General features: G+C 39.4%; 1 protein-coding gene and 1 long non-coding RNA gene across 3 annotated transcripts in view; one reads left to right on the top strand and one right to left on the bottom strand.

Annotated features, from left to right (window-relative positions):
- LOC145466571 (diaminopimelate decarboxylase-like) overlaps positions 1 to 15,000 on the top strand; it is a 53,171-nt gene that overhangs the window by 15,722 nt on the left and 22,449 nt on the right. The gene's annotated exons all lie outside the window — the stretch shown is intronic.
- LOC145466595 (uncharacterized) overlaps positions 1 to 15,000 on the bottom strand; it is a 31,508-nt gene that overhangs the window by 15,643 nt on the left and 865 nt on the right. The window contains exon 2 of one of the 2 annotated variants that reach the window (XR_014041944.1): positions 5,629 to 11,363. The exons of the other annotated variant lie outside the window; for it this stretch is intronic. This is a non-coding gene — a long non-coding RNA (uncharacterized LOC145466595). Of the gene's footprint in view, positions 1 to 5,628; positions 11,364 to 15,000 lie in introns of those variants that run through there. 2 annotated transcript variants of the gene reach the window in all.

The raw sequence follows: 15,000 nt of genomic DNA, 5'->3' as shown, positions 1-15,000 counted from the left end.
AAATGGTTTCTTGCTGCTTTTTGATAAGCCTGTATCTTGTCTCCACTTGATTAAAAGCTGTTTCAAGTGTTTTCACTTCTGGTTTTACCGAGAAAATGATTTCAAATTCTTCTATTAACTCGTACAGGATTTTTGCAGAATTTTCCATCTTTCCTGCGAGGGTTTTGACGTCTACTTTAGGCGGCATTTTGAGAAGAATTCAATTTGTGTAGGCTTTAGCTCCAGCCTCGTTTTCATGCGATGTTACTACCAGCGAGGTCGTCGTCCTTGATTTGGTAATCCAGCAATGAAGATGAAAATGAAATGAAAATGTCAAACAAATCAGATATTCTTACTTGTCCTTAGCAAAGACAGTTCAGCGTAATCTTGATGAAGATCCTGTGTAATTCGAGAGCATGCACGACGATTCGGTGTAATCTGTGACGGCTCAACTTGAACTTGTGATACGAAGTTCGGCGGTTGACGATAATTTCGCGATTCGGCGTAATCTTCGATGACAAATTTTGACTGGTTCGCTCCTGCGGTTAAAGGCGCTACTTACTTTGAAGATTAGCCCACCAGGGATCAAACGTTGTCAGATTTATTTGAACTAGAGACACGGCTCGTTGCGTCCGTGGTTACATCGTAATCAACTAAAATTGAAATAATTACAAGATAAATTATTATTTACAACATTCTAAATCGAAGCGACAAACGATTTCGAAACTTACAATTTGTGTTCCTGGGTGTCGGATCCCTTTGATCGCTATCTTGATGTTTTGCTCGCGATTGTTGATTGACTTGACTTCGAATGTCCGTTACATGATAAGATTTTCTTTTTAAAACATAAGTCACATGACTTGTTTTTCCCGCCACGCGTGGTCGAGGCGATTTCGCAATTACCGACGATAATTAATTCAATTTTTTTTTTTTTTTTACACGCGAATGAACATGCAAATCATAAACTATGATATTCAAAAAATGTCGACTTCTATTCGCTAGCGTAGCAGACGGAACTAAATAAATCAGCGGTAAGGTAAGTTCAGGGACTTGCATTCATGGGTTTCTAAATGGTGAAATACTTGAGAAGACTTGCTTACTTATCTCAGCTCGATTAAAGCGAACGTTTAATCTAAGATTAAACCTTCTTAAATGATTTGAAATAGCCAATAGTCCAGTTCCGAATTCGCCATGACCGCTGAATAACAGCACTGAGAACGTATTTGCACAGGGTTAGCCTCGACCTAAAAAAAAATATTCACAAATACCGGCTAACCCTGTGCAAATGAGTTCTCAGTGCTTTGAATCAGCGGTCATGGCGAACTCGAAACTGGACTATTCCCTCAGGGAATCATGGCAGTTTTATTCATCATCTTGGACTGGATGTTTATGTGATGAATATTCTTCTCATACAGGGAATTGACCGTTCCGAGTCAATTCGGCAAAGACTGCTCTGTCGGTACAACTACCGCTATATTTTCATGTGAAAATAATGAAAGATCGTATTAACAGCTCGATTTCCAAACACTAGACTTAACAGGTTTTGTTGCTTAGTAACATGACGTGCTTCATGACGTCAAACTGACGTGCTTACTTATATTTAAGAAATAGAAAACATATACCGTGTTTCTATGACTTCAATCGAGTTTTAGTATAAATCTACTAGCGTTCTATCACGAATGCCGTTCTCTGATTGACCACGCTACTCACTACCTATTCTGTGATAGATAGTGACTAGCGTAGCAGTGTACCCTTGTTAACAAAATGAAGGCCCCTTCCTGACGTTTGCGAAGTGCCTGTGAAAAGCATTTAGATAAAGTTTTAAACGACTAGTAGATTTAAATTAAAACAATTAGATTATTCGCTTTCGATTTCTACGCGTAATAGTTGACTCGGGCTGCGCCCTCGTCAACTATCACGCGATAGAAATCTCGAGCTCATAATCTAATTGTTTAATTGAAACACGAGTGGAAGTTTGGGAGCTGTTTCCACAGCTTTTTCGAGTTCTCCCAAACTTCCACGAGTGTTTCTATTTCAACAGAACAGATAGTGAGTAGCGTAGCCAATCAGAGAATGGCATTCATGATGAAACGCTAGTAGATTTATACTAAAGCTTGATAGAAACACGGAAAATATGTTTTCTATTTCTTTCAGAAAATTCCGCGACAAAAGCAAGAAAACTCGTTTACTTTGATCATCAAAATGTAATTATAACATATTCTCTTTGCTCGCGCCATCATTACGTCAACAGCTCGTGCTAGTTCTGTTTCCCTCGAGTTTTAGTAGCCAGTCAGTTGTGTCCTATTAGAAGTCCGCAAATATGATTGGTTCTCTCATCGTTTTCTATTCGCTGATAGACAACGATCGCATGTGCTGCTCTTGAAACTGAAAATTATTCTGATTGGCAATCACCTTCATTCTGATTGACTAACAAATACACACACTTTCTGTAGGCGTGTGTGGGCATACGGGACGATAGACCGTGGAGAACTAGGCATCTTTACTGGACACTAACCCAAACACTTTCATGCGACTTCTGGAAATGAACAGCAAAGCACTTGATATTATTAATAAAATATTCACCCGTCTAGAATCAACGCCTAAACCAACCTCGTTCCCAGGGCCTCCCATCTTCCCGCCACCCCGGAGCGAGAGAGGAGGGCGGCAAGATGAGAGGCCCTGGAAACGAGGTTGCGCCTAAACAAGAACTTCAGTGGCGGGCCTAACCAAGGTCAACAGGACATACTCACACATGATCACAGATGAAAGCTATAGTTCTAGTATTAAGAACACTATTAACAGACAAGACAAACAACTTGGACACGTGAATCGAAAGACTCGCACAAAGCTTATACTAAGAGTAGCTCTTCTTTCGCTCAGTCTGTCGTGAGTGACGCGAAAGAAAACCACGTGGAAGAAAACGGCCGCGCGAAATCCTGGGGAGAGAAGCCCGTAAAAGGAAACAAGACTCGATGACTTAAAACAAACGAAAAACTACGAAACTAAAACCGGCTTAACAAATCTAAAAGCCAAAATCAAAATAGCTGTCAATGAGTGATTAGTCCATTGAAATAACTCGCTTTTCACTCAACACGCTTAAATTAAATAACTTTTTGAGAATGCCATAAAATATAAGCGAAACCAAGTAACCCCCAGTCTAGTTTTCCTCTTTTGACAAACAGAAAGTGTGAGGCTGAGGAAGTACACCGGTGACAAAGGTTTAAGGGAAACACGTGCGACTAACTCGCTGCATTACTTTCAAAAACTGAAAACTGTTCTAAAAGAAAACCAATCAAGCCTTAATGGTTCTATCCAGTAGAGACCGATCTACAGATTATTATTAAACCTCTTACGAGACTTCAGAAAATTTTTAGGTAAGGGCAAGAGAGCATAAGGGATAAGAGAGAGGCCTTATTCCTAAGGTAATTTCTCTCGTCAGTTTTAGATCTCTCCTGGGGCCCGTTTCTCGAAAGCCCCGGAAACTTTTTGGGCCCGGAAAGCCATAGCAAAATCTCGAACCTTACGATTACAGAGCTGTTTTATTCACATTTTCTTAATATAAACAGAGGTTCTCTTCTTACAAGAAGTTTCAGGCGTATACACTTCTCCGTTTTTAGATATGAACTAAAAGTGGCTTTACGGGCCCGAAAAGTTTCCAGGGCTTTCGAGAAACGGGCCCCTGGTTTCGGAAATTCCAGAGAGGTCTAGAAAGATCCAACACTGTGACGCAGATTTTGCCCAAGTGGACAGCCCAAGAGGCTCTACACGCATTCTCATGCGGCTTCAAGAAAATGTACCCGAACTGCGCATGACAGTATGCGTAATCGGCGACAAAAACTGGGTACCATATCTAACAATAACTAGAGCGATTTCCTTGAGAATAAGACCTACTTGAAATATTTTAGCTGATCAATGTCATGACAGATCTGACATAAGGCGGCGTATAATGTTTGATGTCTTAGTACAGTAACAGCTTAGGTCTAAAACACTGAAGAAAAGAATAGGCAATTTATATTCAACGGTTGTGACCTAACTGCAAAAAAAAATTGATGACCTTAAGCGGGTCAAACACGTTCAACAGCTTTCTTTGATTTTATTGATTTAATGGTTGGAATTCCAGTTATCTTAGTCTGTGACCTAATGTTCCTTAATCTTACACCATTATTCGAATCAATGACAGAACAAACATCCGTGAAGAATTAAATAATATTATGGAAAAAATTAAGCATTGTTTAGTAGCTACAGTATATGCAAAGCTAAAAATAACCCTTTGCACATGAAAAAAGTCCCAGTAGTTCACCTTAAATTTACGTATAAATACTTTCACGACACTTATAATCGAAACACTGATCGTTACTGCCTCTAAGTTTTGATAGTCACTTTTGTGTACATGCTTGACCTTGTCTTCCCCCTGTCAACGATGTCTGCGGAAATTGAGTTTCTAGCCAAAAAAGGTCAGCCAAAATTCAATGTGTTCTTGCTCTTTTAAGCCTCTTTTACACCTTAGTATTCGACTTTTCATTTGTGTAACAGAGCTGATTGCAGCATCTTTCCAGGGAGTCCCTTTGAGCGGCGAATGAGCGGAGCATTTGCTATAAGCCGCGGGTAAAACAGCGGAAAATTTTCCGGTAGTGCTAAATTGTATCTGCTTCTTTCCAGGCTGCATTTCCGTGGCCGTACTACTCTGGTGTGTCTTGGAAACTTCTGCATTTCCTTGTCTTTCAGTAGCCTTGTGTTCTTGCAATTCAGATATCGCACTTAATCTATTCCCGGCCAAGACCTGTTTAGCCCAGATTTTATCTTCCATCATTCAGTTGACAGTTCAATGGTCTGAACTGCGGTCTTCTGAGGTCTTCCGTGAGTGTTCACCAGATATAAACCTCACATATTAAGAGTACAAAAAGCTCCTTTAACAATGCACATTAAAAGACAAAATAAACACCGATAATTTATTTTTACTGAAATACAAGATGTCCTCTTCTTTCTATTGATTTTACTTTTCTCATAAAAGTGACAAAATTAATACCATTTTAAAATTGTTTTTAGTTGGCCAGAATATCGTTGTAAAGATTTTAAACTCGGCACTGTACATACTTTACCAAAATTAAGCACTGTTCTGATAAAATACAATACAATTACTCTGCAATCAACTGAGAATTCTTTACACCTTAGTAAACGACTCAGTTATACCGGGAAAGCCGGAACTCTCCGGCAAGTTCAATTTAAACAGCACGTGAGAACTCACAAAACATCAATTTTGCACGTGACAACATCTTTACCATGCTAGCTGAACTTGTGTGGCCAGTAATTACGTAACAAGCCTGTCAGCACCTGCATGGAGGTCGGCTCAGCTAGGTACAAGTTAGTTTTTTTAAGGATTTTATTAGCAATAGAGGTTCTTCCGTGGAGTAATCTGCATGTGTCAAGAGCGTGAGGGATACATGGAATGTCGGGAGACTTGAACCGGTCGGCTTGTATTTTTTACAAAAATTACGAAATAACGGGGATGTCTGGCCATGTTGAAATTTTACTTTTGCTGGGTTTTGTCCTAAAAGAAGCATCACGTGTACAACTCGCTGACAAAAACCATCACCTGGCAGCGGTTGCCGCTTTATAATACACTTTGCCCGAGGTCACTCGACCCGCAGCTAACCGACTGGTGTATTTGAAACACTTGTCAATGGTTTTCAGTCGAGCGAAATCTCCGTGACGGTTGAAAAGCACTGAACCACATGGCGAAAGGCGTAACCTCGGAGGTACAGAAACTAGACTCTACAGGAGCGAAAATTGTTAGAGCATGCACCTTGTCAGTCACATTTGCGACTTGAATGAAAGATACCCACGAATAAGCACCTCCTTAGAATAAGCGCCCTCCGTGACGGCCAAAATTCCAAATAAGCGCTTCCTTTCTTCCACTCTCTGAGACAACAGTTACAAAGGTTGAGTACAGTATTGATTCAATTCAATTCAATTCAATTCAATTTTAATTTAAACTCTCACAAACATTAAGTTTACAGTGATGTCAGAACAAAATAGAATACATGTAAATATATACAAATTACGTATAGAAGATGATAAATAGCACTAATGAAATAATTTACAATTCTGATTAAAAAATAAAGTGTTAAAGAGAGGAAAAAACGAGATAAAGGAAGACAAGTAGTTTTAATACAAGGTTGATTGTGTGAAGTTTGGGACAACTAAATAGTTTATGGAACTAATCAAGTAGGAGCCCCAAAGTAACTAAATTTAGCAGAAGGAATACAGAGTTAAATAAACAATTTAGGTTAAAAGAGTTTCTTCAAGATCTAACTACAAAAAAATTAATTACATTTCAACTTAAGAGCTAGTAATATTATTATAACTGTCAATCAATTTTTTTATATGGTTTTACGAAATCTAGAAAATGGAGTAATTTGCTTGAAATATATTGATCATATTTAACCACCTGAGCAGTATTTTTACAACCATTAACACTGGGCAAGGAAGGGGATCAATTTCTCACTAGTGGAAAACGAAGTACATTCCTGGGCCTTTCCTTAGTATTTGTTTTTGAAAATATATTTTTGCCTCAATATTGTTTTTTAATAATGGATTGGACTATTCAGTTTCCAGTTGTATTCCACACCGCAACAACACGTGAAATGATAGTTTTTCCTAATCATTCGATTGAAGGGTGGGGGTGTGTATAAACAAACAGATCTTTGCACCTGTCAAACCTCTCGTCTCTTGAGCAAACATGATAACCAGTCAGGTTTTGTTTAACACGTGAAGAACTTCAAGATGAAAAGAGAAGCACGTGATAAGTATCAAGAAAAATTACCCAATACCGCTTAGTGTACGTCAACTGTAATGAGTGCTGAGAGCCTTTCTAACTAAATACTATGCACTTCAATAGAGCATGCGCACAGACCGGCCAAACACGTTCGGTCTCCTTGAAAAATGAATATAAATAAAAGTGAATTAACGTACATGCACGAACGTTGCTTAGATCCTATTATCAATCGATGGTTGATCCATTTTCTTAACCTTTATAATTTTTTTTTCTATTTTTTTAATTTTCGCGTAATTAAAATACTTATTAACCGGGAAAATAAACTCAAACTGTATGAATTTCCAATATTACCCCTAGTTCACCCCGGTTAAGCGGGAGACATGGCCGCTAAAGACATCACTTGTCAAAATTGCGCGACTGTTAAAAATACAATTTCCCCGACCAAATAAATACAAAATGTCAGATATAGTAGCGGCTTCTGGCGTGAACTTACAACCGTCCTTTCCACTCACTTTAAAATACCGTTGAGATCACAGTGACCCCAAATGTTTCTTCCAGCCTTCAATGGTGTTATATGTTAAATTATTTCAATTTCCCCTGACTTTTCTTCTTCAAAATGTCAATTTTCCCTGACTCAAAATATAGTTCCCTGACTTTTCCCTGACCTTGATGAATTTTTTTCCCTGACCATTTCCAGGCCTGTGGCAACCCTGCGGACTGAGAGATTCACGTGTAGACGCGCAGGTGGAAAGCAAGGCCCGTGTTAACTTGACTGAAACATCAACAAACAATCGACCATAATTTTAATTTTCATTTCTAACAGCTTTGAAAGATTTACGTTAAGAGGTCTTACTCCCAATCGAAATCGCTCCCGAAAAACAACACGACTTGAGTGATCACAATATATCGAAATATATCATCTACACACTTGGATTCTTCGCGTTAGTTTTCGTTTTCCTTGGCAATTTTACCGAGAACTATAGATAAGTTCTAATTATCATAACGCCTACAACTGTACTCCATAATTAACAAATTACATTAGCACAAACTACAAGAAATTAAGTTAAAAACATTTTGTCTAATAAATCATTTACGACTTCTCGGGAAACATTCCTACAACAAACTCTAGCACGAGTTAAAATATGTAAACTTATTAAGTTAAGATTACTCGACCGCTTACCTAAACACAAACGTTTTCAATTAAAGTTCCAGTTTTTAGTATCGGTGATCAACGAGATACATCCCTTACGCAGCGGCCTTCTAGACAATACCATTACAAACTTGTCTCATAAAATCCTTGCTTCATATTACCGCATTACCATATAATCTTATTACATTCTGATTCTCAAGCTTTTCTTTCTGCAGACTTGAAAGTCCCATACGCCAAGGAAGCCACAAATGAACGAAAACCCAAGATCCTAACCAAATAATTTCAGACAAAAGTCAATGGATTCTTCTTCTTTTGCGCTTCTTTGCAGCCTCAGCTTTCGATTTCTCCGCGTTGAACACGAAGCAGAGGCCAAGGAAGCGGAACTGAGCGCAGCCTCCTCCCATGGGGTCCCCTTGAGCGGCGATTCGGAGAAGCTTTCACTGTAAGCCGCGCGTAAAGCAGCAGTGAAAGCAAAACGACGCCTTCGTAGCTTAGCACCAGTAACGTTGGACTGAACCTGGGAGTCTTTCAGTTCGTTTTCAGGCGGCCTTCTCGCAGCTGATCTATGATGCGTCTTAAAAACCACTGCCACAGTTCTTCTGTTCCCAACTTCGTCTTCTTCTCCTATTGTACTGAGTCTCCTTCTAGTCAAGAGTTGTTCGCTTGGGATCTGATCTGCCATTGCGATGATTTCAGTCCCCCAGCTAGCGAGGTTATTGTTGTCTATTTGACAGCGCAAATGCATGTTCATAGTACATTACACAGTTAAATACACAGCGATAATCTGTATAAAACTTGGTAAAAGCCTGCCAGGTCACGTATAGACTACCAACACGTGTGAACGTTCATCAAATAAATGTTACGCGTGACAGCTTCGTATCCGACAACTATTTCCGTCACTCTTCCGTGTTTAAATTTCATATAAAAACAAAAAGTAAAATAATCAAATCGTCCCAACGGATAGCAAAGCGTCTTGAGTTCACATTAGTTTAGTTATCTCGTCTCTTATTAACTTAAGGAACTTGCAAATATAAGTCGATAATTTTACTGTTTTCTTTACTGTCAAAAATAGACATACACGAGCTTTCACTCTCGCGGCCGACCGCGGCCATGCACATCTATCGGAAACAAAATAAACTGTTTACATAAAAAAAAGAGTTAAACACCCACAGGATTAGTTTGGAACACCAACATGGCCACCACATTTTATTATTTTGGGACACGAAAACAGCTGTAAAACACACTACTAAAAGGGTGTGGGTTCTGACTCGTCCCCAGTCAGCTCTTTAGAGTCTATTAAGTGGCTAGTCAAGTAAGTCTAGACGAAACTCCTCGTGGACGCGGAGGGGATCGTGGGAAGGAAGAAGAAGAGAGAAGGAGACGACGGGCGCTTTCCATTCGACCAAAAATTCCGGTGTGAATTTCCGGACATTTCCATGGGCGAATGGTATAGACTTTTCCAGTGTGGAAAACGACAAGCCGCACAGTTTTGTTCGCTTAGAATTTTTCACTGACTTCGAGGTTTAAATCGCAAATATCGAAGCAAACAGAACACTGATATGTCGAATTCGTGACTTTTTATAGACTATAACAGCATGGACCTTATACAAACCACAACGGCAGCGAAAAAGCCGCAAAACAAAGGGTTTAATGAGTCGTACAATGGTTTTACACGCGTTATAAATCTTTGTACACTTCTTAGCCAACCTATGCAAAACAAACAAGTACACCACAGGGGCATTATTTTTATAAAACGCTTTCTTCACGAATTTAGCTGTTGCTAGTATTTCTCGACATATAAGTGGAAATATTCTAAAGTATTTCAATTTTCGAACACGCGTCGCCGTCATCCTTGCGTGAGATGTCCAACTCGCTGTCATCGCGGCCAAAAGAACTAGCGCTGAATAGAAAATTGCGAATTTGCATGATTTCCGAAAAAGAGGACAACCTCGTGAGGTATACCCAAATTTTCGAACATATTTTCCTGGAAATTTCCGTTCCATTTGATTTTCATCCCGGAATTTCCAGAATTTTCGGTTGAATGGTTCGCTTTTCGGAAATTCAACAATTTCCGGATATTCTGAAACTTGTCCCTGGAAATTTCCGTACCATTTGTCCCCGTTTCGAAAATTTCGGAATTTTTGGTCCAATGGAAAGTGCTCGACTTGTCGATTCTTCCCTCCTACCATAACCTCTGACGCTCGCTCTCGCGCTCCCGCTCACGCTTCCCTCGTTGATATTCAATGGATCTCTCAAGAAACGACTGAGAACAAGGGTGACGGATGACGTCACAACTTTCGAAGTGAACGTACTATTCCTGACTGGGCAGGTGGAATCCGTTGCTCCGGTAAATCTTCGTGTACTGTTCGGAGACCGTTCCGGTATTTTGCTTTAAGTTTCGCTCGTGATGAGTGGACTGAGGTCAGGTTCTCAGAACAGACAGTTCATGTCCGTCACATGTACATTTATTGCAACTTACATACACTTCAAACGCAGACTGTTTTTGGCCTCGCCAATAAATAAATTATCCAAAAAAATCCATCCACTGGATACTAGATGGCATCTAGTATCAAGATGGTAGGTTTATGAGAATAACAAAAATAATCATCTAGGCGATATTTAGTTAATGTATACCTCAGAATTCTCATGAAAATTATTGAGGAGTGTTGCTAGTTTGATAAAAGGGAAGTGTTCTTGGAGGTGATAGAAAAATTATAGGTGGAAAAAGTCAGGGCATATTACTGCGCCTGCGTATGTTGGTTTATGCTGATGCTCATGCGCTAATGTGAACCAGCCTTGAAAAGAAACTGGTGCCCTTACCGGAAGAGATTGAAAAAGTTAAACTAACAAGATTTCAATTAAGAATGGTCAAACGGTAAAAGCTCGTTACTTACGCCTGTGCCAAATTGAAGGTTTTTCGTTGTTGAAGTCTGTGTGACGAACTAGGGGAGCGATAAGATGTCATTGACGTGGGACATGCTTGAAACAAAAGCAATCGAGTTTCGTTATTAGAGGGCGTATAACAGAAATGATAAACTTTTTCCTTACTGACATGGTTAACAAATGCGAGACGTTTTCGTTATTACTGCGTGAAATCATATTGATAGTTTTTCGTTATTTTGACACCCGTGAGAGTCAAAACGTGCATCACATCACGTTAACGATCGACTTAACGCAGATCCTCACGTTTCCAGGACTGCAGTACGTGATATTTGGAAATTAGCACTTTTAATATTTAAAGTTATTTCTATTTGCGCCTAGCTGGGAAAATAACTAGCATTGATCTTATTAAACCAATTATTCTCACGGGAGAATTATGAAATTCCACCTATTTTTACCCCTCTCAAAAAACTGCTTCCTTTAATAACGAAAATACATAAAAATAATAAATATACTTTCCCTGAGACGATAAAGTTTGACTCGTTTGAGCAATGACATAGCGGATTGCGTTCAGAATCCCTGCAATGTTCAATAGGAAAAAAAAAGTAATTAAAATCTTCGATAACAAAATATCTATTTTACAATATTGCAAATTAAAAGCAAACCGCAGTCACAGAGGACAAGTATAATCACATAAACTTCGTTTGACACCTCACTGAAGAATATGCCACTGCGTTTTTCTTTAATTTGTTTTTTTCATTCAAGGTATTGAAGTTAAAACTCTGGCTGGGGGAATTCACTGAATATGATTCATTGAAACCAAAAGAATTTAATTCGAAATCAAACCTAAAGTAGATTAAGCCAAATTTTTAAAGAGTCTAAATTAGGGAATATCATAAAAACATGATGCGATTTCTACGAAAATCAAGTACCTACATCCGTCGCCGGTTTAACCTTGAACTACAGATTTAAATAATTGTATTTGCACAGCTCTTTCTTTTCCGTTAAGTTTCATGGTTTCTGTTCGGCTTGACATGCAAGGAAAAAAAGTCCAGGATCCTCTATACGCCTTGTCTAAACTATAACACATTGTTTGTAGTTCCCGCGGAGTGAAATATTGCGGTTTGGAAAAGTAGTGTCACTCGTTCCGGTATATAAAAGCGTAAAACAGCTTGCTATACAAAGCCGGGTTTTATTGAGTTGAACTAAATGAATTAAACGGGATACCACCCGGTGGCAATGAAATTAAAAGCAGCTTTTGTTTTCAAATATACGACCTCAAGTGTAAACTATATTTTCCATTTTAATGTAACACATCGATGTTTCAGCTGAAAAACAGAATTTTCCCGACGGTTTAGCTCACCAAATAAACTCCATAGAACCAAAACATTAGCAGCTATCTGTTGATAATCGCAGACTGCTTAAACAAACTGGCACAATCGAGAAAGGATCCTTTGAACTTTTACGTATCATCTTGTCGCGATTTTGCAATTTGATTTACGAAACTATCACAGCTGTATCGGTTAGACACAAAAGCACTTAAGGAAAAACTCGATTAAATATTCATGCGTGTCCGCTGTACGTGATCACGGAGAATTCATAATGAGCTATTATCAACATACTCAGCTTTTAGCCAATCACATTGCAACCATAACACTTGCCTGAAGGGTTTTAGACAGCCTGTACAAAGTTTCGAAATGTTAAAACAGCCACCTTGTGAAGTGGTTTAAGCTCTCAAGGAGCTATTTCCTGCAGAGGGTTGCAAGCGAAAAACAAAACTCAGGCCATCTTGGAGTTACGGGTTCCACTTGGCTTGGCAAAATAACCGGACCTCTATCATGTGCCGCTCAAGCCAGAATATCCATTCAACTATGAACGAGAGTAAACGTGATTTTTCGATAGCAAGCAGTGAAAGTGACAATGTTTCCATTCTCGACCAACAGAACACAGAGCCAACAACAGCTACCAGTGAACGGCCCTTGCAAGTTGAAAATGTCAAAGATATCTCAGAGAAGGACACAGTTTCGTCAAGCGAAACAAGCCGGGCTTTATTGCCAAGAAGAAACGTTTATCACGTAAAAGATCAGGACATTAGCATCGCGCTTGCAACTTTTCCGGAGTTCTTTCCTCAAGGACTGGTCATAGACCAGGATATGTTAGCTCAGCCAGAGAACCAAACATTAATAGGCAAAAGACTCTCTGTTGGGAAACAAAATTTGCAAAATGAATGCGGAGGACTGGTACTGTGGTACATCCGGGAATACGGGCTTTAAACTGGTTAGTTCATGAAGAGGGAAAATGTTATTTGCAGCTACAAAGCTTTAACTGACACTATGGGTTTTGAAACAATGTCAGCTAAGAATAACTCGCCAGTGTTCTCAATTTAATCACGAATAAAAGCTAAAAAGTTGATCAGCCATGTTGATCGTTAACTCAAATTTGCCAAGAAGGGCTACAATGTTTTACACAGCTAATTGAATATGACACGAACGCCTTTCCAGTTAACACATTTTATTCTTTTGCTCAGCGCTTTTTTCACTGCCTTTTACACGCGTTAAAAACCGCTGACCCTATCTCTGTTCCACCAGCACACACCCGCAGCATGAATACAAGCATTCATTAAACGACAATACAGTCGTCAGGAAGCATGTTCGTAACTCTCGTCTCAGCTTTTTGAGTCCTCTTCCAGACTACAGCCGCTTATTATAAAGTTTTTTTCATAGCCCCATGTGAATTCAACTTGCACTCTTTTAACTCCTTCTCTGTAATCCAACTAGCCTTAGCATCAGACCTTCCTTAAGGAAAGGGAGCGAGGGAATTCAGGCTACAGTCCCATTAAACTCGGACACCGTACCTTTTTCGATGGTACGCGGTTTCGAACAAACGCTGGATCCACAAGTCAAGATCCACAAGGTTAAAATAAAAGCCCGGAAGCGTTTATTCTGATTCTTTTCGATCGAGAGGGTGTAGTAATTTTACTGAGCAACCACATTATTCAAGTTCTACTGATTTCGTTCCCTGCCGACGGCAATAGACAAATCTGAATGACGATTAAGAACAGTTGCGTACTCTACAACCTAAACCAAATTCTTCGTGACTTGTTTATTCACTCAAGACGATGTTGATGAGACATTGTCTACGTGATACTCTACTCTTGTTGATGTTTATGTGAAATTTTAGGTTTAACGGCCCTCTATGAGACTTGCCTGCAGGGAATCATGGTAGTTGTATTCATCATCTTAGACTGGATATTTTGTTTTGATGAACAAAGCTAGCATCATTCCTTGTAGGCGCGTCTCACAGAGAAAATTGGCCATTCAGCGAGCTTTACATTTCTAGTCTCTGTTCTGGAAGGAGTACATCTTTCACGTTACGTGCATGACTGCACAAGTGTAACACAGCTGCAAAGTTGTGCTACGACTACAAATTTCAACGAATATTTCGTAAGTTAGCCAAACGAAACACGAAGAACTCTAACGAGTTGTTCCGAATATGGTCGAAATTCATCGGAAGCCTTCCGAAGATGATTTATGAATTGATAAGAAGACTCCCGAAAATTACTTAAGTTTATCCGGAGGCTTCTGAAGGCTTCGTTACGAGTGCCTGTCTATTCCGAACTATTCTCGAAATCAAATACATTAACGCCAGCGTTAACGCGTTCGATCATGATGAAGAAAATATACTAGCTACAACGAAAACCGGGTCAAATATTCACTCTAGGATTTCAATCTGACTTAGAGGGGAAGAACTGGATTTTTGGATTATTTCAATAAATAATTTCGATTTTGCCTTCACTACACAACCTAACACACTCAAAGGTTGAGGCATGGGCGCGTTGGTCAGCCAGGCCCAAGATATGTTTTATTTGCGACAATAAGCTTACAACAAAGTGGATGAGAGATACATCAAGTAACGTCCTACATGCGCCAAAGCCGGACACGTAAACCCCAAAAACCTCTTGTTAGGAAAAATAGGGATCGTGTACCCCCGACCAAATGCAGTGGCGCCACCTTTGAGGTTTTAAGGTTGACCTACAGACAACAGAATGAAAAAACAAATTATATGACGCTAATTACACAATAAAAATAAACCTTATGGGAAAGTGCTAGTGGCAAGGCTGACCGTAGAATGTCACAAGTTTCTCAACCGTCTCTTTTTACAAACGTACTACCCATGAGCCTTCGCGTACTACTCTCCCACCCAGTTCTCTGTTCCG

This window comes from Orbicella franksi, chromosome 13 (assembly GCF_964199315.1).
Source record: "Orbicella franksi chromosome 13, jaOrbFran1.1, whole genome shotgun sequence".
NCBI lineage: Eukaryota > Metazoa > Cnidaria > Anthozoa > Scleractinia > Merulinidae > Orbicella > Orbicella franksi.
The sequence above is the reverse complement of the archived record's forward strand: the minus strand, read 5'-3'. Positions and strand labels throughout refer to the sequence as shown.